At 42.4% G+C, this 27224-nt stretch overlaps 1 protein-coding gene across 1 annotated transcript in view; it reads left to right on the top strand.

Annotated features, from left to right (window-relative positions):
- Positions 1-27224, top strand: part of LOC120553767 (LARGE xylosyl- and glucuronyltransferase 1) — a gene marked incomplete at its 5' end in the record, with an annotated part of 89441 nt that overhangs the window by 41998 nt on the left and 20219 nt on the right. The gene's annotated exons all lie outside the window — the stretch shown is intronic.

Here is a 27224-nt window from a genome sequence, read left to right as displayed (position 1 = left end):
TGAGGTATTGTTGAACTCGGCAGGGAGTTCCCTTTTCAGTGTTGATGATTTGCGGTGTCTGAGTGTCGCGCAAATGCACGGTCACAAAGAGCAGAGTCCGCCGGCAACCTCGACGCGCGCCGAGGCGCGAGGGCCCGTCCATTTCTGCTCGCAGCTTTAATTGTATTTGTATTTGTATTCGAGTAAAATTCAAAATAGGCGTAAAAATCCAGTGTTTTTGCATTACACTTCTAATTTACGTTAAAGTGTAAGTATTTAATTATATCCATTATAATAATTATGGATATGCAATATTGGTTGATGTTTTCCATAAATCCAGCAATGAACATGTAACAAGGAATGTCATTGAAAATAAAATAACATAAAAGCCATTACCTCATCCATGGTTAAACCAACAACTAATAAAATACCATTGTGAACATTATGAACCCCACCACCACCTGTCATTGTTGGAGGACGCTGAACAGACAGAATAAAAACAAATAATACTTCAAAGAACTGTTCTTCTTCTGAAAGAACTTCTTTCTAATGCACAGAATTCCAAGAACTAAAGTTGTATTCTATATAATACTCTTATAAACTAAAAGATACAGCCCTGCTATTGTCAACTGTCTGCCAAAAAACAGACACAAAGGTTGTTTTTTTTTGTTTTATGTTTTTGAATTTTGTTTTGTTTTATGTTAACCATAACTTAACCATATTTCACTTCATATTTCATATCTTCTGCCAACATATTCTCAGTTAAATTTCTCCATGTTGTATTTTGTGAGCACAAGCTCCTCCACTTGTGAGGGGAGCAGTCTGGAGCGATGTGGGGACACACTATCTCCTGCTGTGCTAAAGATCCTCTCAGAGGAGACACTTGTTGGGGGGCAGGTGAGATATTTCATTTCCACATGAGCCAGGGCTGGCTGTGGCTTGCATTTTTGACCAGAAGGTCACTGCAGGATCTGAGGTCAGTGATTCAGTGCTGTCCTCAGCTAAGTAGCTTTAAAATATCTTGAGTAGGGCTGTGACGATAACCGCATCACCGCAATACCGGCGGTGACGTGCCACTACCGCGGTCATGACGCCATCACCGCCATCACCGCCATCACCGCATATTTTTTTTTTTCACCTTTAGCTCGCGTAACTTACAGGAGAACAGATATTGTGTGATATGACATATAATGAAAGAAATAATCATTGTGTAGTTACCCTCATCGACTGTCTTCTATCCTACATTCAAGAGTTTATGGAGAGAAAAAAAAACGCAAGTTGCCCGTCACTTCAGCTTTGCACATGAGGATGGACAGTCCATTGAGCCGAGGTGGACGTGGACACATTAACGTTAACGCTGCAGTGTTTACCATTGCACATTAGCCTAGCAGCTAACGCAGTTTCTTTCTGCTTATAGCTTAATCCTGACAAAACCGAACGGTTGAATCTCAGCCTGCATGCACGTTTTGTAGCCTAAACAGAGCAGCTTATATTGGTTATCTTAGACAGAGCACTCTGTCTGCTCAGCTGCTAAGACCGCTGTGCTGCGGAGCATCTGTCCTTGGCATTGTCGGCAAACCTTTTTTTTTCTTTTTACTTTATTGACAATAGAGCTTTCTGAACTGTTTGTGGAATAGATCAACGGAGATGAGAGAAAGCAGAGTGGCCATAAATGACAGCAAAACACAGTAAAGACTCACATTGAGCTGAAATGGAAACACTGTGCTATGGGTTAAGCCGATGTTTATCGGGGGGTAACGGCCATTCACTTTACCGGCGGTATTGACAACAGATAAAGCCACTGTGTCTTGAGAAGCTCAAGCTTGTTGTTTTATTGTTTACTTTACATCATCTTTGCTATCTCTTTTTCCTCTCGCTTTTCCTCACAGCAGCACTCATACGCTGCTCTCCATTACCGCTTGCTCTCCACACGGGCACTGACGTCAATCACTTAAGGCCCCCTGCCATTCTCGCTCTAATTTACGCTACTCTTGTAAGGGGGTTGCGGTTAACCGCCATACCGCGGTGATATGTTGCTTCGTCACCGCGATAAGAAAAATACCATACCGTCACAGCCCTAATCTTGAGGGAGGTCATAGCACCAGATGAGGCAGATTTGGCTTTTGGTTTAGCAAGATTGTGCTTTGCCCCCCAAAAGAGGCTTTTTTGCCCACTGGTCTCACTCTCAACTGAGGATGAACTGGCAGCTTCAGGTACCCCAGAAACATCATCTGCTTGGAGTTCTGCATCCATCTCTGTAGCCACATCTGCCTTGAGCCTGTCAAACTCTGATGTACTAAGTAGTGACATGGGCAAGCTCTTAAATCGGGGATCCAGTAGGGTGGCTTTAAAGTAATGACCCAAGGAGTCATCAAAGACAGCCTGGAAGCGCTGAGCCAACTGAGACTGCAATGTGGTCACCATTTTAAGTGCCTCTGGAAGAGCCTGTACATCCGCAGCCACATTTAAGTTTGTTAATGCAGTCTTGAGAGCCTGCACACAAGGGATAACAGAAGACAGAGAAGCCACATCCTCACACACACTGCGTGTTGCCTCCTCAAATGGTTGTAGTATTTTCACAATGGCCTGCATTAGTTCCCATTGATGGTGTGACATTACACCTCCCAGATCCATCTCTGCACTCATGGTAGTCAGTGGTACCAAGAGCCTGGGTCTGTCCGAGGTTTCTTCCCAAGAGGGAGTTTTTCCTCGCCACTGTCGCACTGGTCGCACTGCTTGCTCTTGAGGGAATTACTGCAATTGTTGGGGCTTTGTAAATTATAGAGTGTGGTCTCGACCTACTCTATCTGTAAAGTGTCTCGAGATAACTTGTGTTATGATTTGATACTATAAATAAAATTGAATTGAAATTGAATTGATCGTCTCTGCTCCAACAGCCGCTGGAGCATGTGGAAGGAGGAATTCCACCTGGTTGACACATCATGCACCAAAATGTTCTTGGGAAGGCCAAGCTCTTCCTGGATTTTGTGAAGTTTGTTCACAGCTTTGTTTGATCTGTGTTTTCGCTCCATCATCTTGCCATTGTTTCACAACGGCCTGGAGGTGATATAAAATGTTGGCTGCTGTGTGATCTTCATTGAGAACCTCCATCTTGAGAAGTGCTGTCACACGTTTATGTTCATCTATTCCTTGTGGACTCTGTTTGCATTCTATCCAGTGGCCAGTGAGAGAAAGATATGCTTTTGTGGAAAATTTGCTTGTCCAGATGTCAGACGTGCAGTGCACAAATTTCCCTTCAATTTTTGAGAGAGCTTCTTTTACTGCGAGAGAAATGCCAACGAGATGGTAGTTGGTACCGAGGTGCAACCACATTGAGAAGCTTGCGAAAACCTTTATTCTCCACTACATGAGTAGAGCATCAGGTCAAGGCAAATCATTTCTCCCACTGTTTGTTATTTGCATTGCAGTGGGGTGGTTGGGTGGATAACCCTGTTTTGCATTAAATGCAGCTAATATACGTGATTGAAACTGACTTGCAGGGGCAGAACATGGCTGTGATGATGATTTGGTGCTGGTGGGGGGATTTGTGCTTGTGGGGGTGTTGGCAGACAGTACCAGGAGAGGATGCTTTAAGTGCATGTGATTATGCATACCAGATGTTGACAGATGTTTGATATCTCTGCCTCTGCTGATTTGACTTTTGCACACATTACATATCACTTTGGTTTTATCTGCAGCACTGACAGTAAAATGCTTCCACGCAGAACTTGAACAAGTTTTTTTGGCTGGTGGAGGACCAAGAGATGGCTCAGAAGCAGCCACACTCTTTTCTATTTGGTTGCCCAAATCCATGTGGGGAGTTTTAGCTAAGTTAATGAGTGACGGGAAGCTATGCTAAGGTTAACTAGCCTAGCCTATAGCCTACATTTTGCTGTCTGCAAAAGACAGAGTAACTTAAACGTACCATATAACTCCCACAAGTGCATACTATTCGACACAACTACACAAGCATTTTTTTTAACCTTTTTAACCGAACGTTAACGTTACTCTGTCAACAGCCTATTGTCTAAATGACTGAGCTAACACAGCTACGTAAACAGAGTGAACATGAGAGCACCTGACTGCAGATTCAGCGTGAATGGGCTTAATGGAATAATCTCCAGATCAAACTCCGCTTCCCGAAAGTTATAAACTGCCTCCAGAACCCAGTTAAGGTACAAAAACTCTATTCAACAAAAATAGTGATGCAGTTAAGTGTTTTTTCACTCAGCCGAGCCCTCTCTGTTGCTGTGTGGAGCAGCCTGTCAGTCACCTCTTTTACTCTTTTCCCCTCCCCCGACTCCTGAACGTCACTCACTCACTCACTCATCCGGGCATGCACTGCGGTCTCATGAGGAAACGCAGCTTTTTGATATAAAGTTTTTCCTTTTCCCAAATACAAATATTTTTTAAAGTATTTGTTCGAAATAAGTATTCGTAAAAAACACGTTATTTGTGCCTTTACGAATACTGTATTCGGGTTCGGCTCCACCCCTATTTTCCATATAATGAATAATATGGAGATGGAGCTTTGGTGGGGATTAGAGTCTTGGATATGTCAAAGATTATGAACAAAATTTATTTGATTGCATTTGATTGCATTTGTGCCATTTTTTACATAGTGCCAGATACTCCCTTTGGACACCTTTGAGGCAAAAATGTACATGTCCAAAAAACTGTCATTAAATCATCATATATCAATATTTGTTTCTGCTTTTTTTCATAAATCACTTAAACAACTTCTTTTTTTTTATATTTTATTTTCAAATTTTTCAAGTTTTATGTAAACAAAGCACAGCGACAGAAAAGAAAAAACAACAACAAAATAACAAAACAAAAGTCTTGAATGAATGTAATTTTGCCGTTACCTACATGGCTAGGTGTTACAAAAATACAAGTTGCAATACAGTCAAGAGCACATTTCTACAGAAAAGGATTACATGTCTTGAAGAAAGTCAATGAATGGTCCCCAAATGCTCAGAAAGCAATTTTGTGTTTTAGAGTTGTGGAAGCTTATCCTTTCCATCTGGATAATCTCAGTCATTTGGTTGAGCCATTTTCGAAAGCAAGGGGAGGTGGGGGACTTCCAGTCCAGGAGAATCATTTTCTTTGCAGCAACCATGCCAAGCATTAATGCTTGTTGTATCTCAGGCGAGTACCTGAGAGCATTCTCCGAGCACCCAAAGAGCGCCAGCTCTGGGTCAGGGACAATGTACAAGTTATAGACTTGGACTAAGCCACTGAAATACATCACACCAAAACTTATGCAGTTGAGGACATAACCAAAAAAAGATGTGATAACGAACCATCGATCACACAGTGGAGAGAGTGATGGATAGATTCTATGCAGCTTTAGCTTAGAATAATGCAATCGATGATTGGCTTTGTATTGGATCCATTTATATCTAACATTGATAGAGCATGTGTGAATTCTGGTCAAAGCTTCATTCCAGGTATCGTCAGACACCTCAAGCTCCAGCTCATTAGACCAGGCTTCTCTGAGATGGTGAGTGGATACGGAGGTGGAGAACAAGGACAAAAAGCGAGATATTAGGTGCCTGGAGTCAGGAGGAAGCAGCATGAGATCATTGAATGGGCAACTTGTTGGCATGGTGCCAAAGTTTGGAAATACGCCTTTAACATAGTGCCTGATTTGAAGATATCGAAAGTGATGAAAATTTGGTAAATTAAATTTGGTTGTCAGCTGACCAAAATGAGGCAAAATGTTTGTCTACATATAGGTCTCCGAGGGTAACAAGTCCCCTCTCCCTCCAGTCTACAAACACCCTATCCGCCTGGGATGGTAAGAATGAATGGTTATGGCATATAGGAGTGTGTACAGAAGTATTCGGCAGCTTGCAAACGCTTCTTATCTGATTCAAGATCCTAAGGGAGTTTCTCAGAATAAAGTTGTTACCAATAAGTTTACAAGGAAACTCCGTCTTAGAAAAAAGTAAGGTGCAAAGGGAAGAGCCTTGTACCGCTGCGGCTTCAATGTTTACCCACTGGGGAGAGCTGTTAGGAGCCTCACCAGGCTGACCCTGCCGCCAGTACATCAAGGCCATAGCATTAGCTGCCCAGTAGTAATTCCTGAAAACGGGGAGACCAAACCCCCCATTCTCTGTAGGCTTTTGCAGGTGTGCTTTAGATATGCGATGCGCCTTGTACCCCCAAATAAAAGGAAAGGCAATTGAGTCCAATTTCTTAAAAAATGCTGAGGTGAGAAAGATTGGCAGATTCTGAAATAAGTACAAAAACCTAGGAAGAGCCACCATCTTGACTGCATTGATACGCCCCACCATGGACAGTGGCAGAGTTCTCCATTTCTCTATGTTGCGTTTTACCTTCAAGATCATATCTGCATAGTTAAGTTTAAAGGGGTGATAGAATGCAAAACCGATTTTACCATAGTTGAATAATGACGGTTCGGTGGGTAAATAGGACATACATATAAGCTCAAAATCCCATTGACACCCCTTTACTATGAAAATCTCATATTTTGAAACTGCTGCTGAAAACGGGCGAATCTCAACAAAGCTAGTTGCTTGCGTAAGCATCTCAAAATCCGGAACCTTTGTCACAGCCGTGGGTGTATTAAGAGAACGGTCACGCCCCAACATTTACATAGACTACACAACTGACCTGAGATCAGTTAGTCTTCTGAATCTAGGTCGTGCAGATCTCAGAAAATGTATACATTGTTCATATGCTATTTTACCATTAAATTCACTTCCGAGACTTTTTTATGCGAGAAATCAACTATATAAAGGTCAAATATGGGCCGTTTTACGAAAATTTATGTCTAATTGCAAATTTTGTCCGACTGTGTGTCGGACTTCAGAGGCCGGTGCTGCCTGTGTTGCTGCCTCCCCTGCCCGCTAATGAACTACGAAACGCCGCTGCTCTGAGAGCTCCAGGGCCTCCAACTCCCCTCTTCCTGCTAGCTAAATGCCCGGTGTATGTGAGTGAAAGCGCGGTTGTTACGCCAGCATTCTCTTACCACAGGTTCCAGTTACTCTTTTAATGTGTGTAATTATAATGTGTTGAGTTATTTAAACAAACGATTGGGGAAATAAACGCCGCTTGTCCGTGAGTCTCATTGATAGAGCCTGCGGCTGGATGGAGCTCTATCAATGAGAGCTAGCTAGCCTCCTCTTAGAATTCCTCTGGAATTCACAAAAATTCATTAACTTGAAATCGGACACCGTTGTTAGCTTAATAAAACATCTGGTTAGATGTTGTATAAGTGGCGTGACAAATTCAAACTGTAAATATACTCGAATTACGACCAAAAATGAAGCTAACTAGCCACAATCTGTACCCATAGGATTGAAGGGACAGTCGCAGCTAACGAAACCCTTACAGCTCACAAATATTCATTAACTTGAAATCGGACACCGTTGTTAGTAGTAGTTCCATTCTAGGCGGTCAAAAGCCTTTTCCGTGTCCAGTGATAAAACTGCTGCCGTTGTTGGGAGGTTTTTGGCTTCTTCTATTACATGGAGTAATCTGCGTATATTGTCTGCAGCTTGACGCTTTGGTATAAACCCTGATTGGTCAGGGTTCTGGCTAGCTTCTCGATGAAGCATTCTAGGCGTAGTGCGAAGACTTTGGAATAAAGCTTAATATCAGTCCCAATGAGGCTGATGGGCCTGTAGTTTGAGCACTCCGTAGGATCTTTGCCCTTTTTGTGTATGACCGAATTATTGCAGTGTTGGTTTGTTGATGAAAGGTGCCCCTCTCTATGGCAGAGGTTAAAGTTTGTAAAATGATAGGTCCTAGTGTGTCAAAGAACTGTAGTAAGAGTTCCGATGAAATTCCATCCAACCCCGGTGTTTTCCCTTTCTTAGCTGTTTTTAACGCTGATTTGAGTTCCTCTAACGTAATAGGTTGACCCAGTTCTTCTGCCTCCTCTGGGTCAAGAAGAGGCAGGTTTAACTCTTTTAGGAACTTTTAACACTGCGTTGGATCTGGATTGCAGGAGGATTCATTCAGCTTTGAATGAAAGGATTGGAAAGTGGCAGTGATCTCCTTAGGATTCGTTGAGATACCTTGGTCCGTGTGAATGCTATTGATAGCAGATCTCTCTTTGTTTTAATTTCAGAGCTAGCAATTTGCTTGGTTTACAGCTGTTGAAATAGTAATGTTGCCTCACTCTGTGCATTATGAATTCAGCTCTCCTTTTTAGCAAGTAATTTAGCTCTGCTCAATTTATGACTAAAAGAGTATGTGTAGATTTAGAAAAACAAGTCTTAAGAGATTGCTCTAACGATTTACAACGTTCTTCCAACTCCGCAATCCTTGCCTCTCTCTTTTTATTCAAATTTGCTGCAAAGGAAGATGTGAAATCTCTAATAAATCCTTAAGTGGCTTGCAGATGTATGCCGGGTCCAAAACTGAGCCAGTATTGATTGAGATGAACTCCACTAGTTTGGCTCCAAATTCTGTATTAAAAGATGTGTTTTGGAGAAGGGAATTATTGAATTGCCACCTTCTAGATTTTTCTCCTAACATATCACAACGGAATGTGGTTATCAGTGCATTGTGGTCAGACAGGATTGCTGGTTCCATTGTGTGGAACATCGCCTTAAAGGAGAATTCTGGCCAATTTTTACGTTAATCTTGATTGCTATAGCTACGCGAGTACTTTTGATAGAAAAAACCCCGACCCGAATCAGTGCAGGTAACACGGAGAAGCTGCAGCTACGTACTACAAGCGTTCCCTGAGCTAAAACGGCAGTGCTCAGGGCAAGTTTTAGAGTGCCTTTGTGCCTCTTAACAGACACAAAATGCAATTAATATGTCTGTGCCACATGAATAGGGCCCTTACGTGTCAACAAGATGCGTTTTCAACTCAGACATTGTTTAAATTCACCTACCCTGGTCCCTGTCTCGATCCTGCCGGTAGCTAGCTTGCCCTGCTAGCTGATAGCCGTTAGCTGCTAGCTGCCGTCCGGTGAGTGTATTCAGACAGGCTTCTGTGATAATCATCCCAATAACAATCCACAGAGCGGTGGTGGTGTGGCTATGTCCTCCAGAGGACAGGTCATGTCACGTCTTGAAGTGTATTCCCCCCTAAAAAAAACAGTAGTGCGGTAGTAGCTGTTAGCTGCTAGCTGCCCTCCGGTGAGTGTGTACAGCCAGATAGCTGTTAGCCGTTAGCTGCTAGCTGACTCAAAACGACACCTCCTGTCTTAAGTCACAGGTTAATTGAAACAGGTCTGGTGAATTCTTATGTTAAACATGAACAATATTATAAACACCTTCAAAAAAATTCTGGACTAAGCTGTGTGAAAAACACACAGATCTAGTTGGAGCAATAAGAAGACTATGAGCTTAACAGACCGTATCCCTCATGTTCTTTCACTCTAGCTTAGCTGTTACAAACATAAACTGTAAACTGACCAGCCAGCATTTATCATGTATTTTCAGTCTGGTTAAGTGTCCCTTTAATGCTCAGCTTCAAAACTTACATGTATTCTTAGGATTACCAGCCAGCATTTGTCACGTATTTTCAGTCTGGTTAAGTGTCCCTTTAAAGCTTAGTTACAAAACTTGCATAGCGCATCCTCAGGAGTCATCATGTTCCTTTTTTTTTTCTTTTTTTTTAGCCCGATTAAGTGTACTAAAAAATATAGACTGTAGACTGAGTAGCCAGCATTCATCATTCCTTACAGTCTGGTTAGATGTCTCTCCAACGGTTGGTTTCAAAACTTACACACAGCGTCCTCCCGTCAGTGGCCCAAATACCGTTAGTCCACAGTTGCTGAGTCCTCCAGTCACAGCCTTCGGCATCGAGTCAAAGTCCCACGGTCACTCTCTGGTTCCTTGCTGCGGGAGAGATCCATGCATGTAGCGTGTCCTCCTCTTCCTCCAATTGCAGCAAGAAAATACCGGGTTCCGCAGCCAGAGCGAAGGCAAAGGTCTGTCCGAGGTTTCTCCCTAAAAGGACGTTTTCCTCACCACCCAAGGTTTCTCCCTAAAAGGGAGTTTTTCCTCGTCACTGTCGCACTAAATGCTTGCTCTTGGGGGAATTACTGGAATTGTTGGGTCTTTGTAAATTGAGTGTGGTCTAGACCTGATCTATCTGTAAAGTGTCTTAACGCTTTACATGATTTACATGAACGCTTGGTATGATTTGATACTATAAATAAAATTGAATTGAATTGAATCTTATTAACGTCTGCCGCCACTACGGCCACTGTCAGCTCCTTTCGTGGGATTGTCATTTGCTTTAAGGGTGCAACCCTTGACTTTTCCAACATGAATGCACAGTGCACACGACCTTCATGATTTGTCTGAGATATGATGCAGTTCCATAGCCACTCTCACTTGCATCTGAGAAGTGATGGAGTTGTGCTATTACAACACCACCAAATTCCACAAGCTTTAGACATCTGCTTACAGCAAAAGTTGATAGCTGGTTCAAGTCACTTAGCCTGGGAAAACCCTAACGAACTTCCGGCAAATTTGAGATTTGCTCTAAGTCAGTCTGGCCAAGAGCCCATTCAAGCCCATTTCCAATTTTTCCAAATCGAGGCACCAATCACAACCACAACGCAGCGACGGCAAGCAGCTTTTTGTTTACATTCAACATAACGGCCACCGAAGCGCAGCAACCCATTGATGCCGCTTTAGGTGCTACGTCACCCGGATCGTTGGTCTGATTGGTTGAAGGACTATCCAATTGCGCCCACAGGCATTTGAGCGGCGTCCATTGGTGACGCCCCTTTGGAAATGGGCTGTGAATGAAGCTTGCCCAGACCCACTCTCAGTTACAACTGAGAAGGGTCTGATGTCAACCAGGCTATGGAACAGGCTCATTCCAGGTAAGTTTCTCTTTGATCAATTGCTGCATCAGAATCTTTGCAGGAAGAGTGAATGGAGCGAGAAACCCCAAGGGGTCGTAAATAGAACACACTGTAGATAGGATTCCTCTTCTGGTGAATGGTTTTTCTTTAACATTAATCCTGAACTTGAATGAGTCAGATTCTATGCACCACAACACTCCTAGTGCTCGCTCAACCGGAAGAGCATCTTGACTCAAGTCCACAGCTCGTAAATCCTTAGCTTTTTTTTTTCTTCCTTAGACTGAAGCTGAGGGGAAGATCCCAGGTACTAAGCCAAACTCTCTGACCTTAAGTGTTGGTAGGAGCCTTGGATCTCCGGCGAGAAGATTTGTGAAGCAAAACTTGACGCGCCCTGGTCCACATCCTCCGACAACGGCGAACCAAGGCTTGGGCCGATGGAACTCCCACCTCACGTTCCAGCGCAGCAAAGATGGGGGGTTGGTATCCGTAAACACTGGAACGGAGTAAAACCGGTAGAGGAGCAGGGCAGGGTGTTGTGGGCATATTCCATCCAAATCAGCTGCTTGCTCCAGCTAGCAGGATTCCTGGAGGATAGGCAGCGACGACCCCCCTCCAACTCCTGGTTCAGTCGTTCAGTCTGTCCGTTGGACTGTGGATGATATTGAAGAAGTCAATTTGAAGTGTCCGCCGTGCAAGGCCAGATAAGCCGCGAGGACTCCACTGCTTGCTGCGACCGCTCTATGTTCCTCGTTACTCGCTTTAGGTGCAAGTTTTAAGAGTTATAAAAGAGTTACGCAGCAGTCAAGGGAATCAGATTAGAAAAAGAGCTTTAATGTGCACGAAAAAAAATCAACACACAAGAAAGCCCGAGCAAGGTCCGGACAAAGCTTGCTAAAGATTCCTTTGTCTAACTTCACTTTATATTGTCCAAAAAGAGAGATCCTCCCCCTGACAAATGCTCCAATGATCACTCTCAGAACATGCGTGTAAAGCTTCAATTGGCTACTTTTTAGGCCTAAGACCACCTCTTCTGGGGATTTTCCACTGTATGAAGTCATTTTGCTGATCTTGCATTTTGAATGTTTACGCTTAAGGCGTTTTTGGTATGAACTTTTCACCGGATGGACTATCCGCAACTAGCGCGACTGCTTCAGTGGTATATCATCTTGGCTATTAGCGACTGTATAACGGCAGACCATCTGTGGATTGTCAGCAGCTACACAGCAACTGAAGACTGCATGAGGGGGGAGAGTCTTTGTGTAGCACTGAGGAAGGCAGCTGCTGGAAGCAGTAAGACAGAGAAAGTCTGTGACTCCCATCAGGCAGACACATAGACATCTCCTATCTATATCACATTAATACACGTATTTGTCCCCATAATTCAATTAAAAACCAGATTTATCATATTTTTGCCACAACATTCCCCCCTTTGTGACTATAGAGTCACATTCTTTAGCATAAATCTGGTGCCTGTCAAAGAGTTTGTTACTGCAGTATACATAATGGTGGTCTTTGGCCAGAGTGATCATTAAATGATGGCTATCACTAAACAAACAAACTTTTAAGGAAGTGTAAAATGACAATGACACATCTACGGAACCTTGCTCGGGATTTACATGAAACACACATGAATACATGAAGCTTTCGAGGCTAACTACATAAATGTTTTTCCTAGGCACACATGGTTATAACGCACTTCACATATACTAAGTGCTGTGAAACTTTTACTGATTGTCATCAAACTATCTCTTACTGCCCTCCTGTGATCTGTAGGTAAATAGGACTCTGATGTGGTGTACAACCATCATTCTGACTAACCATCTACTGTTGAAACTCAAACAACACTTGATTGTGACCTCATGTGATTATGATTTTCTTACTAAACTTCACACCATAGTTGATGTGATGTTTTCCAGCTTTTGACCCGTTAGAAATCCTTCAATTCCAGTTGCTTCATTTTATGTGATCTGACAAACAATATGGCTTATCAATTCCAGTTATTTTCTTCCAGTGATACAGTAATATAACGAATATATAATGATATAACAATATGACATACATTGTTGTTTCAGTGACATAACCATGATTTCCCTTTTACTTAACCAGTGGTGTGATTACTGAGTCCAGTGCATTTGACAGATTGTCCAGTGCTTTCATCTGAGGTTTGTTTTGCAAAGGTGATGGGTAACCCGGATACTTTACACATCGTAGAGGGCCCCCGAGAGGTTTGCCCTCTTACTCTTGTAGGTTGGTCTCCGCTTTATCACTCACTCTTCTCAACCTTCGGTGCATCTCCAAGGATTGATCCTGTTGACTCATGCGTTGGGTAATCTGTGCCACTGAGGCGGCTAAGGACGCTGCTTGCACCTCTGCGTATTCTATGGCACTATGGGCTTTCTTTATCTCCTCATCCTGTGCCCTAATGATCTCCAGGCACTGATCACGATCCTTTGCAATACTCCTCAGGTTTTTACGTTGCTCGATTTGATTGCGTTTGTAGCTCTGTACTTGCTGTTTTCTTCTCAGAGTGCGATAATAATGGGTGTCCGTCGGTGATAGTTCTTTCATCATCCTCCTGAAACTTTCTGCTGGCATGGTCATCATTGGACTGTCCCATTCAGGCACTGGTAATGCTGGTGTCATGTTGGTAGCTTCTGGGGCTGTGGACATGTTCCCCTGCTCTTAGCCATGGTGCTGTCATCACTATCCACCGTAGTGTCTGATGATTCAACGTCCCCATCTCCTTGGTCCTCAGGTCTGGTCATCCTTCTTGGTCCTCAGGTCTGGTCATCCCTCTTGGTCCTCAGGTCTGGTCATCCCTCCTTCTGGGCTGTCTCTCGGTCCCGGTTTTGACGCTGGTTCTGCTACGGTTGGGTGCTGTAGGTTTGGTTCCTGCTGGAGCTGGGATTGGGAGGTTGTGGTGCCTGGTCCCTACTGGCTGCGGCGGGCCTAGTTCCTGGATCATCTGGGCCCTGTTTGGTTGGGATGCATGGTTGACCTCAGCCCATGGCAGATCCAGGGTGTCGACCGTACTTCTCATCTGTCGAGCATTTCCCATAACTAGAGCTCCAATTGATGTTTTTTGCCATATTTGTCTAGTGATAAGAAATCAGAATTAGTCACCACTCAATTGTAAAATTTCAGTTTTATTTTTTTTTGGGTTAGTCATGCACTGAGTTCGTTAGCATGGGGGTTCTAGCCTGCTGAGTCAAAAGAAATGTCCACTTGCCAGCCGTCATGTATCAGATCACAGTCAATCAGTTGTCTTTTGTCTCGGTGGTGGGTTTGGGTTCCATGTGCACCTAGATTTCTTCAATTGAATGGTTACCAGTTGGTATTTCATAATACTGATCTGAACCTTCCTGATTCAACTCCTTCCTATCTTCCGTTATCTCGCTCTCAGAGCCTACATACACTGGGAACCCTCCTGTAACTACGGCCATGGTTTTCGGATCTTTGACCTGACTAACGGGAAAATATAGCATGAAACGATCAGTGCTATCGAAATCACAACTCCGATGGCCACTCCTACTCCCTCCAAAACCCTACTCCAGGATAATCCACTGATCCACTCCCAACTGCCCATTAGTCCAGTATTCCAATTGGATAGTTCTACATTAATCTCTCTCATCTTATTTAGTTTATTAATTGCAGTTGTGAGATTTCCGCCCACCCCGGTATGCATTGGGATAATCGTGTAGCATTCCTCATCATATCACAAGCTATGTTTCCATCGACCCGTTTCCATCCAAACCAAGCAATATCGAATGAAAAATGCCTTATGGAAACAGCAAAACCCGACTGAACCTCATGAACATCGACTCAAAGAAAATACGCTCGCTCCCATCGGACCCTCCCCCGATCGATATACGGCTCATGCAATAAACGCTGATGGAAACGTTTTTTCCCAAAAAAATAAAAGATTATGGAAAAATAAACGCTGATGGAAATGTTTTTTCCAAAAAAAAGGTTTAGGTAATTTTATGGTTGCAACCTGCAATAAAACAAAGAAGAAGAAGAAGCCTCAGCTCATCTCCGCCCAGCATCTCTGCTCCGCCTGCACACATGACAGGCGCCAACAAAAACAGACGCAAGTGGACAAACGAGGAGACGAGATACTCCTTCAACTTAATTCACCAGAAAAATAACAACTACTTCTGTCTAGCAAAACTTTGTTTGCAAAGGTTCGTAAAAATGAATAGAAACACCCCAAAATGTCTCAAATCAATTCGATATACCAATTTAATCGCAAAACAGCATGTGATGTCATTACGCACAGGTTTATATTCGCTTTAAAGCTGTTGGATGGAAACACACTTTCACCAGCTTGACAAGTTCGATTGACAAGTGGATGGAAACCTAGATACAGACTCCTTGGCCTTGTCCAATAGTGTCTCTAAAACAAATCTCTAGTGCTTGTATAGTGTAATTAATAAATCTATTGTCGACTGTTTCTGGCAAGATATTGGGCATTTATTACTTGTCCGAATATCGGGATTGACCCTGCCACTTGTCCTGAAATTATCCAATCGTTACCTATTGCCAGGTGTTCGCATGTCACCCCATGTGGTTCTTGGTTAAATGCTTTATAAACCCGATTGTCTGGGGTCCACTCTTTATCTGAACTATTTTTAGTTCTGTCCCCTGTCTCTTCTGCTGGTGGCGCTATTATGGTCAGTTGCCCTGACAACAGGACTGGGGCACAAATTCCGGTCCAATTAGCCTATAGCTGTGGTTTGATCTCCATATCTTTTTCGCATAACCAAAAGATATTGCCCAAGGGATAGGTTCCGGATGAACAATCTGGGATTTTGTATTTATAGATTTCCATCAGGTTTTTATGATAGATAACGTAACCATTATTTGATCAGCTGATCACATCTAAAACCGGCTGTGCTGGTGGTTGAACAGAGTTTTATACGAGCGCTAGCTGTGGGATCGTTTGGGTACCATGGATCGAGTGTGCATGTGATCAGTTTCCTTGAATCATTTAGCCATGGGGTTTCTTGATGGATTATTCGCTCTAATTCGGGTCTGCGTACTACACAAAATGGGAAGATCCTGTTCTCTGGTTTCTTTACTACAGGGGGCAGTAGAAAGTCGTCCTTAACGTTTCGTTTTAAAATTCGTCTTGGGCATACTTCATTTGGCCACTGTGGTTTACTGTTACTTCCGGCCATCTGCATCATGCAGGGTGCAAAACACTCGCGATACTTTGAACAGGCTCCTATCTCACTTCCAGGTAATGGCTGTATTTGGGGTAGCCTTTTGGCATTATAACAGGCTATACAATCCTTTCTGGTTATCTGTTTAGCTGAGTACTCCAACCACTGGTAAAAGACATTAGACTTCCATTGGGACGACTTCAGTTTTTCAAATGTCTCCTGGGGCCCAGTCGATACAGATCTAGTGGTTCTGGTTCTTTCTTCTAGGTGTAATTCTACCAGTTGCTGGGCCTGCTGTCTAGTCATAAACTCCGCTGAGCTCACTTCGAAACAAAAACTTTGCCCACATTTGAGTCTGACTATCGCCTCACCTTTGACTTGGCAGTGCTCGTGGATTAGATAACCTTTTAGGGTAATGCCCTCTGGATTTCCGGCTATGATTGATCACGTACGTTTGACGTGGTGTAGGTGAGCTTTGTTCGATGGTATTTTCTGCTGACTCAGCAGCCATCACCCCCACCGCCAACACACAGTCTACTATTCAGTTTTTTCCGATACCAGTGCTAAATCGGTACTTTTAAAACGGTGCCGGTGCCTAAACGGTGCCTGAACCAATACTTTTTAAGAAAGTAAAAAAAAAAAAAGGACTAAACAACAGTCGGCGACATTTAAGAACAACTTCTTTATTACTAAGGCCCTATGGCCAAAATAAATGATTTATTAGTAATGTAATAATAATTTCCCCAGTAAATTGCTGTTGTATGACAAAAACAACCACCAGGAAAAGGGTATTTTACAAAAACTTTTAATGCACGGCGAGGCTGTAGGTTACCAGTTTCAGTGAACGCACCGTCTGTGTTTTTCCAACGTTAGCAGCTGCTGCGCTGCAGAGCAGACTGTTGAAATCCAGTCACACTTTACACTGGTCAACGTTAGCTGTCAGCATTTTAACCGTGATTAATCCAACTGCTAGCTAAAGGTAGGCTAACGTTACCTGCTGTTGAGTGTAGTGTAAAGTCAGGCACCAAAATAAATAATTTTCGTTCTTCTTCGGTCTCGTTACTACCGTTCACGTCGGAACCGATGCCCAGGCACAGAGTTTCGGTAACCAGCCTTAATTTATACACTGATAAGGATTATTACAACCAGTGTTGCTGGATCAGCGTTCTCAAAACCCATGTTTTTTGTTTTTTTTTCCTCTATTCTCTGGCCGTCTGTTCAGGTTTTGCTGGGTGGGCCATCTGCCTATTTCTCTGAATAATGGGACTGCCCTTTGGTAACTTACTGGTGGAACTGGAGGTGGACCTACTGCTTGCTGTCCTACTACTGGTTGTGTTACTGCATGCGATACCGCCCAATCTTTTCTTCTGCGGCATTGGTATCGTCTGACTCCCTGTGCGGTGGTGTCACCTGCCCCTCCTGATCCAGGAGGTTCTGCTCTGTTGATGCTCCTCCCCTAACTGCTTCATGTACTCTGGTTGGGTCATTTGCTCTGCAGCGATGGTTAAGATGGAGTTAATACGTCTTACCTTCTACTCTGAGAGTTGTTGGTGTTACTAATAGGACTTTCAATAGGCCTTCCCATCTTGGTTGGTCCCACCTTCATTTGTACACTTGGATGTATACCCAATCTCCAGGAGTTATCTGAATTAGGTTTTCTGGAATCTCTGCACATCTTTCTTCCGTGGCACCTTTCACCTGTTGAAACACACTCGTGGATTTGATACATTTGGGTTAGATAGCTGATCAATTTATCTTCCAGCTGTTCGAGTGGAGGTCATTCAATCTGACTTTTGAAAAAAACAAAAACAAGCGTGGGATGTCCCATAAGCATTTCATGCGGGGGTTATGTGCGTGTTAGTACATGTTAACATAGACATTAGTGCTAGAGGTAAAGCCGGCACCCAGAGCTTACCTGATTCTGTTAGGTCACTGGTTCGGAATGGTGATGACGGAATGGTCCGTCCGGTGGTGGAATAAATCGCAAAAAGTTCTAATTTTTCTGCACAAACGTCGAACTCCTGCAGCATCCTATCTACAGTGGCTGCCAGAAATGGAGACCACCATACTGCCTGTAAACGTCTTATCACTTCCCCCCCTTGCGCAGTGATCTAATCGGTGCGCATTCCTAATGGAAAAATGTAGGAGAGAGATTGGCAGTAGAAAGAATTTTAGTCTGACATCAATTTGGACACCTGTCACAAGCATTTTCCAAAACTGAAGTGGCTAAATGTCAACAAGTACATTCAGGGGAGGCTTCAACAGCTTCCTTTTTCAATGTTATTCGCACAGACTGGGCTGAGTTGATGCATCCTACGTTGTGTCCTAACCAAATTTCCTATGATACTTGACTTCCTGTAGCTGCTTCTTCAATAATAAGATAGTTATACCAGTTTAATTTTGCTTAGCCAATAATTTTTCCATAGTTATGGCATGATACAATCGGTGGGAGACTTTCAGATGGAACAGTGGATTTAAAACGTTCACTGCAGCTTCTTACATTCACACTCTACTTCATATAATCTAATAGTATATGTGCAATCTTTTTAAATTGACTGTGAATGACTACACCTCATCAATTTCCCTGGGGGAACCAATACATTTTTCTTACTCTAATTTTTAGTATGTAGGTTATATTTATAAACCCTTAATCTTAACTCAAACACACTGGAATTTCGGTAGAACATGCTTCTTATGACAATATATAATTTTCAGGGGTTGGGTCCTCCTTTTCCAGCAAAGTGTGTGGATTTTAACACTCACGCATAGCTGCTGCTTTTTCCATCATGCCTGTAGGTGCAGATTTCATTGACCCTCTGGCTCCTGTCCTCTGAGCCAGATGATGTTTTCCCTGTCTGCCTTTAGATTTGCATCAGCTTAAGGTTCCCCTCCTTGTCCTCTTGATATTTCTGGTGTCTTTGAGGAAGTTTCATTCTTGGTCGTTTGCATATCTTGATGCTGCAGTCCGGAGCCTTCTCCTCTGCTTCTTTGGCAGACAGGTCTCTGAGTGTCTCATAACTGCCAGCTTTGTCTCATGACCAGACAGAAGTTTCTGCCGTCATATTCCCCAGTCTCTTGTCAGCTGCATTTGGATGCTTGACCTGGGAGTTGCTTTACCACAGTCTGTCTGAACATAGTTCTTTACAGAGGGTCCTCCTCTGGGTCGGTGCCAAACTCCTGCCTCTGTTTCCTGTGGACTTCTGCAACTGTCCCCAATTGGCTGTCTTCTGAGCATGGCAGGATTTATTCGGGTTGGAGATGTAGTCCTCATTGCCAGCCACAATGATGCTCGATAGTGGTTGAACTCACTCATGCTCACTGCCTTCTGCACCAGTTCTTTGACCTTCTGGTCCCGTGTCCTGGAAGCTTGTGTGTTTGCAGACTTCTTTTTGCTCTTGTTCTTGTTTAATCTGCTCGTAGTGTCTGTAAATCCCCACACTTAGCCAAATCAAAAGTCCCTCCCGGGGGCCACAGATTGAGAAACCTTTTGTTTGCTGTACCCACTTTTTAGAGATTTTCCAAATAATATTAGCTTTCACTGGATTCTGTTAGCACAGCATTTTCCTCTGCTGTCACTTTTGGTACTGTCATTTTCACCTGCTTGGCCTTCCTCTCCAGTGTGCATGATAGTGTGTGTTGATGTAAGAATATTGGGTGTATTGTGCTTGTCGTCAATAAATCAATCCTGTTCTTCATGGGTGTGGAAAAATTGTGATGCTCTCTAATTAGCTGTGTGTGTGTTTGTGCTAAAATGTATGGTTTACTCTTAACCCACAGTGCTGTGTATGCACTGTATATGTGACTGTGTCTTTGTTTTTTTTTGTGTGTGTGTGTGTGTGTGTGTGTGTGTGTGTGTGTGTGTCTCCTTGGCTTCTCTGTGTTTTTCTATGTTCTAATTATGACCTATGTCTGCCTGTGACTAAAGGAATTTTACAACCTGTCAACTTACATATTGCTTCAGGTGTCAATTCTCTTATGACTACAGTTTGTATGTGTCAACTTTAAACAACCCACCTTAACTTTTAAACGGTAATCCATAACTCCTTATGATAATTGCCACAAATGACAATCAAAGTATTTTAGTACCCATTTAGTGACTAAATTGTTAAACTAAATTTCCCCATGTTTTATTCAATTCAGCTCCAATTGTCTTTTTACTTAACCTTATGAAAGTGACTTTACTTTTGCAGTGATAATAATAATATTCCCTTAAACTCTGTCCACGTAGCTCCACAAATCACTCAATTCTAGCAACATACCACAACTATGGTCTATTCCTCCAACCCAACATAAAACCCTTGTATGCCCCATACCGACATATATTTTCCAACATATTGTATGTAATTATGCTATCGACTCAATCACAATCTGTTCCTGTTATCATTACTGGGTGTGGGGCCCCCTATTTGATTTTATTACTAAAGTTGTTTCTTTTATCTCAAACCGTCCGCCATTGTCATAGTTATCATTCTGATGTCATCCCTACCTGCATAATCCAATCTAGCACTTACTTTTCCCTCTACTCGTTCTTCCTTCTCTTTTATTACTTTATTTAATAAAAACAGTAATTTAGCATTCTTGTTTCACTTTCTTTCCATACGTTCACTTTCCTCTCCTGATCCTTTTCATCTTATCCTTTCATATACCTGCCTTACTGTTCCATTCTCATTAACCAAAACCGTTTGCTTCTTTATCTACCTTCTTTTAACTCACTTTATGGTTTTTCGGCATTTACTAGTCATGGGCTGTCAGTGATACGCGCTCGTGGGCCCTAAGGCCTTTGTTTCGTTTTTACTATATCAATTCGTCCTGACAGGCGTTATGACTCTAAACGATTGTGCTATATTACCCGCAATTAGTGCTCTATTTGATTTTTATTTTTTAATTCAAAATCAAATGAATAAATACAGTTCACAATTCTCACTTTAACCCTTTTTTTTTTTTTTTTTAAAAAAATTTTTTTTTTTTTTTTTTTTTTTTTTTTTTTTTTTTTTTTTTTTTTTTTATTTTTTTTTTTTTTTTTTTTTTTTTTTATTTTTTTGTTTGTGTGTGTGTGTGTGTGTGTGTGTGGGTGGGTGGGTGGGTGTATATATATGATATATGTGTTTGAATGTGTGTATGTTTAGGGATGAAAAATGTGTGTGCGTTATTGTGTGTGTGTGTGTGTGTGTGTGTGTGTGAGGGAGGGATGTGTGTGAGGGAGGGATGTGTGTGTGTGAGTGTGGGTGTATGTACGATATATGTTTTTGAATGTGTGTGGGGGGGGGGGGTGAAAATGTGTGTGCGTTGTTATGTAAGTGTAAGTGTAAGTATGTGTGTGTAAAAAAAAAATGTGTGTGTGTGACAGAGAGAGAGAGAGAGAGAGAGAGAGAGATGTGAATGTGGGTGTATATATGATATATTTCTTTGGGTGTGTGTGTGGGGATGTAAATGTGTGTGTGCGCTGTTAAATAAGTGTGTGTGGCTGTGTGTGAAAAAGTGGGCAGTTAGCTAAACTTCAAGCGTGTATTAAAGATATAAAATCCTGGATGACCCACAATTTCCTGATGTTAAACTCAAACAAAACTGAAGTTATTGTGATGGGACCAACGCACCTCCGAACTTCATTATCTAAAGATATAGCTACTCTGGATGGTATTGCCCTGGCCTCCAGCACTACTGTCAGAAATTTAGGAGTTATTTTTGATCAGGATATATCCTTCAACGCCCACTTAAAACAAACCTCAAGAACAGCCTTTTTCCATCTTCGTAACATTGCCAAAATTAGGAATATCCTGTCTCAAAACGATGCTGAAAAACTAGTCCATGCATTTGTTACTTCTAGACTAGACTACTGCAATTCCTTACTATCAGGTTGCTCAAATAAGTCCCTTAAGACTTTCCAGCTGATCCAGAATGCTGCAGCACGTGTTCTGACGAGAACTAAGAGAAGAGATCATATTTCTCCTGTATTGGCTTCTCTGCACTGGCTTCCTGTAAAATCTAGGATTGAATTTAAAATCCTCCTCCTGACCTACAAAGCTCTAAATGGTCAAGCACCATCATATCTGGAAGAGCTCCTAGTACCTTATTGTCCTAGTGGAGCACTACGCTCCCAGAATGCAGAGCTACTTGTGGTTCCTAGAGTCTCTAAACGTAGGCTGGGGGCCAGAGCCTTCAGCTACCAGGCTCCGCTCCTGTGGAACCAGCTCCCACTTTGGGTCGAGGGGCAGACACCGTCACCACATTTAAGAGTAAACTGAAAACCCTCCTCTTTGATAAAGCTTATAGTTAAGGAGTGAGGAGTTGCAGCGTCCGCCAAACCGGCCCACCTGCTTCTCTTTGTAGTCATCAGTTTTATTTATCATATAATCAATAATATAGCGAGAGTAGAGGGAGGCAGGCCAGTATAGCCCGATCCGGTTGGGGAGAGTTCTAGCCCGACGAGGCATCTCTCTTTAACCTGCCTCTCTTAGTTATATTATAATTCTAGACTGCCGGGGAAGTTCCTTCCTTCCTGTGACACACTGAGCTGCTCTCTCATCGCTACTTGTTTCATTTTGGATGCATCCTGTCCCAGAAATGCTTGTTATTAACCTAGCTCTGGGGAGTTTACTCCCCGGAGTCCTTATGTTTCTTCTTCGCAGAGCTTAGCTCTGTGATTCTCTGCAATTCCCGGCTACATCCTGCTGCGTCCGCCGCATCCGACATGACATGAACTTCCACAATGACCTTCGAAGTCACTGTTCCATTATCTTTAATGTGACTATTATGTGCCACTGTTCATCACACCCCCAACCGGCCTGTCAGACACCGCCTACCAAGAGTCTGGGTCTGCCGAGGTTTCTTCCTAAAAGGGAGTTTTTCCTTGCCACTGTCGCAATAGCCACTGCTAATGCTTGCTCTTGAGGGAATTACTGTAATTGTTGGGGTTTTGGAATTTATAGAGATTTGTTTTAATTTGCGAGTTTGGGAGTTATACCAAGGTGCTAGTTTCCTTTGCTTAATCATCTTCTTTTTGAGGGGAGCAACAGAGTCTAAAGTCATCCGTAGGCAGGTCGTAGCACCGTCTACAAATGTATCAATTTGAGAGGGACTGAGGTTAACATAAAGGTCCTCTGTTATGTTAAGGCATGACAAAGAGTCAAATGCTGTTGGAATCTCTTCCTTAAATTTAGCTATAGCACTGTCAGATAGGCATCTAGTGTAGAAGCTTTTATCTAATTTAGTATAGTCAGGTAGTAAGAATTCGAAAGTAATTAAAGAATGAACTGATAATACCGAATTCTGCGGAAATATTATTAAATCCTCAATTTCAATACCGTATGCCAGCACAAGGTCCAGAGTGTGGTTAAAACAGTGCGTCGCCTTCTGACTGAAACCAACTGAATCCAATAATGAGTTGAAAGCAGTACTAAGGCTATCATTGTCAACATCCACATGGATATTAAAATCACCTACAATAAGTACTTTGTCTGATTTAAGGACTAAACATGATAAAAACTCTGAGAATTCAGATAAAAATTCAGAATACGGACCTGGAGCCCTGTAAATAACAACGAATATAATTGGCTGTAATGTTTTCCATTTTGGATGTTGAAGATTAAGAATAATACTCTCAAACAAGTTATAGTTTAGGTTTAGGATTAATTAACAGGCTTGAATCAAAGATGGCTGCATCTCCCCCTCCTCGGCCTGAGCCTCTAGGAATTTGAGTTTTAATATGACTGGGAGGAGTGGCTTCATTTAGACTAACATATTCTTCATGGCCCAGCCAGGTTTCAGTAAGACAAAATAAATCAATTTTATTATCTGATATCAAATCGTTTACCAATACTGCTTTAGAAGACAGAGATCTAATATTTAATAGTCCACATCTAATTTTCCTATTTTTTCTATCGTTGCAGTCGTTTTAATTCTAATTAGGTTGTTAAGTAGGCCTATAGCGCATGTTTTGTTTACCTTTGATTTAACCGATCTGAGTCGGGGGACAGACACCGTGCTTATTAGACTATGAGTGAGCACAGAGGGTCGCGTAGCACTGCACCTCTGATTACTAATATCAAACTTGGGTTGTCATCAGGGCTGGACTGGCCATCTGGCATACCGGGCATTTTCCCGGTGGGCCGACGGACTTTTGGGCCGAATCGCCGATATAAATAGGCCTTTTTTTATTTTTGGCCGGTCCGGCCCATAAAGAACTCACAGCGGCCCATTGGTTAATTTTCTTTATTGGCACTGGCCTGACCCAATGAAATCCAGGAACCCCCTTCCCCACTCCGGGCCGCAAATTTACGAATCCCACTATGGCCACGCCTCCGGGCCCTGAGATCGAGCTGTAATAGTTATGCTGGAAGTTTAGCATTCACGTTATAATGGACAAACGACCACCAAGTGCAAGGGAGGTGCAGAGAAATTAGAGGAGAAAAAGATTAAGAATCTACAGGCGGATTCCTCAAAAATTTCGGATATGTTTGGGTCTGTAGTAGCTGCTTCAACATCAGCATTACCTGAAGTAGAGGAGGAGAGGTGGCTGGCTATAGAAGCAGAAACAACGATGTCAGGGAAGATGGCGAGGTGGAGGCGAGTGAGGAAAAGATGGAAGAGAGTAGATGACGATGTGGTAAGGAGTAGGCAAATTAACACAGACTCTCAGGAAGGGAGGGAGGCTGTGTGTGTGTGTGTGTGTGTGTGTGTGTGTGTGTGTGTGTGTGTGTGTGTGTGTGTGTGTGTGTGTGTTTGTGATAGCTACACGCGAAAGTGTGTCACGTAATAACGACAACAAGCAGTTTGGCTGTAACATTAAAGTTAGTGGCTGTCAGGTAACCTAACAGCTTAAGCTTACATTGAAAATGCTAGCGGTTAGCTTGTTGGGTAGCTGAAAAGTCTGTGGATCTCTAAAATCAATGTTTATACAAGCATCAGTGTTCCTTGAATGGCTTAATTAGCTTCTCTTGTATTGGTGCTCTTTTCCAGTGCATATACTACTCTCAGCTTTATTGTAGCTTTTAGGAAGGGTTATAGTTATGGTTATTGTATTTAGCAGACACTTGTGTCCAAAGCGACAAAATATGAATCTTACAATAGTTAAAATTAACAGTGTTTTAACAACTGTTTTTAAAGTTGCTAAGCCAATATTAAGCAAAATAGTAATAATAAAAATAATGACAATACAATATCAAATATCAATAATAAAAAATTATAAAAATACCATAAATATACAAATCATAACTCTAAGAATGAATGAATTATTTAAGTGTAAGATCAACAGATAAGTCTTGAGTCCCGTCTTGAAGGATCCAAAATGATCACATGAACGCTGAACACTAGGCAACTCATTTAATGGAAGGCACGCATATTTTAAGAGGACTGTATGCAGGGAATTTGTCTGACCAATCACGGTGGGTGTGGGCCGCCTGGCCCAAAAATGCCAGGGCCGATTTTTTGTCCCAGTCCAGCCCTGGTTGTCATAGTTTATGACCGATAATAGATTTTTTTATATGAGAGCGGCGTAGTAGGGAGAAACTGTTAGAGAGGCAAAGATGATCCGGTTTAGAGCGACCGTCATCATGTGCACTCCCTGGTTTAGATCTAACGCTACGCTTCCGTCGGATAGTCGCCCACTCGCCCGCCTGCTCAGGGCCTACCGGGGGACAGCTAGCAGAAGCTACAGAAGCTACAGTATGTTGGCCTGCTTCAGCTACGTGGCGCTGGCTAGCTACGGAAGCATATGATTCTGATTCCATGATGCATAGCCGTGCCTCAAACTCACTAAGCCTTGCCTCCAGAGCAGCGAATATACTACATTTATTACATGTATCGTTATCACTAAAGGAGGCAGAGGAGTAGCTAAACATTTGACACACAGAGCAAGAGAGAGCAGGAGAGGGAGAGGAATTAGCCATTGCTAAATGGCTAAGCTAAAGTAGCTAACAGCGTTTTAACAACTGTAAGATCAGCCTTTGTTAGCAAGCGAAGTATAAGTGCTTGAGTAGAACAACTGTAATTCAAATGCAATCCAGGCAAATAGCCGCTAATTTAAACAATAAAGCAAAGTTGAGTAAGTTTTTGCTGGAGCAGCAAACTAGCGTTTGGAACCGGAACACCGGAAGTGACAATACGCTTACCGTACACGTCAGCACGTCAGGTGATCAGTCCAAATAGACACCTTAGTTAACTGTTACTAACAGTAATAATGCAGTAGCATTAACTAATAGTACTATAGACACCTGGTAAATAATACATCAATTAATACCTTAGTTAACATGAGCATTGTTAATAAATGTTAATTAAACAATTTATTCAACTATGAATAATAATACTGTTAATAACGGTTGGTTAATGCTTATCAATGCATTAACTAATGCTAATTAATGTACCCTTATTGTAAAGTGTTACCCAGATTTTAAACGAATTAATAAAATTCAAAATAAAACGCCATAGAAATAAAATGGATAGAAAGACCATTTCCATTCAAATCAACGTAGCAGGTCAGAGCAGCAGCCATTTTTATGTGTACCATTGCCATGGTAACCTATAAACTTCCTATATTAAGCCGACTTCCGGCAAGTCGCGGAGCTCAGGTTTTGTAGTAACGAGCAGTGGAGTAGTAATGTAGCTAACGAGGCAGAGAGCCAGCCAGTAAATGAGTCAAATTAACTTCATGCTTCATCCATACAAAGCACATTGCTATTGCCACGAGTGACAGCTTTATTCGGCTCATTTTCTGTTAACGATGTGGCGAGGGGGTAACATTAAAGGAACACGCCACCGTTTGTTGAAATAGGGTTATTCACCGTCTCCTCTATATTTATATAGGTGGGCAAACGCATTTTTGTCTCAGTGCAGGCATTGCCTTAGTCTGGCAGCCCCGCCACTAGCTTAGCTTAGCATAGTGAATGTTGGATGGAATGCTTTATTGCCGTTAGCATGTCGTGAGTAAAAGTGACCCAACAAAAACAAAACCTAATTACTTCTTGTGGCCTGCGTATTCACGAGTACAAATAGCAATGCAGATTAAGACTAGATGATTTCCTAGGCAGATATTGATTTGGGACTATATTGGGTGAAAGCACAGCCGAAGCACTGCTACTCGGGCACAGAGATATCACGCAGCACCTGAAAACCCCCAACTTCCGTCAACATACCGGCATGAATATTAGCTGGCTATTTTTCCTACAGTAGACAGTGAATGGCAATGAACATGGCGGATTTTGTGAGAGACAAAGAGGATGACTTCTCAGACAGTCAAGATCAAGAAGCATACCTCTACAAACCAGAGTTTTCAGAA

The sequence above is a fragment of the Perca fluviatilis genome, chromosome 23, assembly GCF_010015445.1.
Source record: "Perca fluviatilis chromosome 23, GENO_Pfluv_1.0, whole genome shotgun sequence".
NCBI classification, from domain to species: Eukaryota; Metazoa; Chordata; class Actinopteri; order Perciformes; family Percidae; genus Perca; species Perca fluviatilis.
This window is presented reverse-complemented; position numbering and strand designations above follow the sequence as displayed.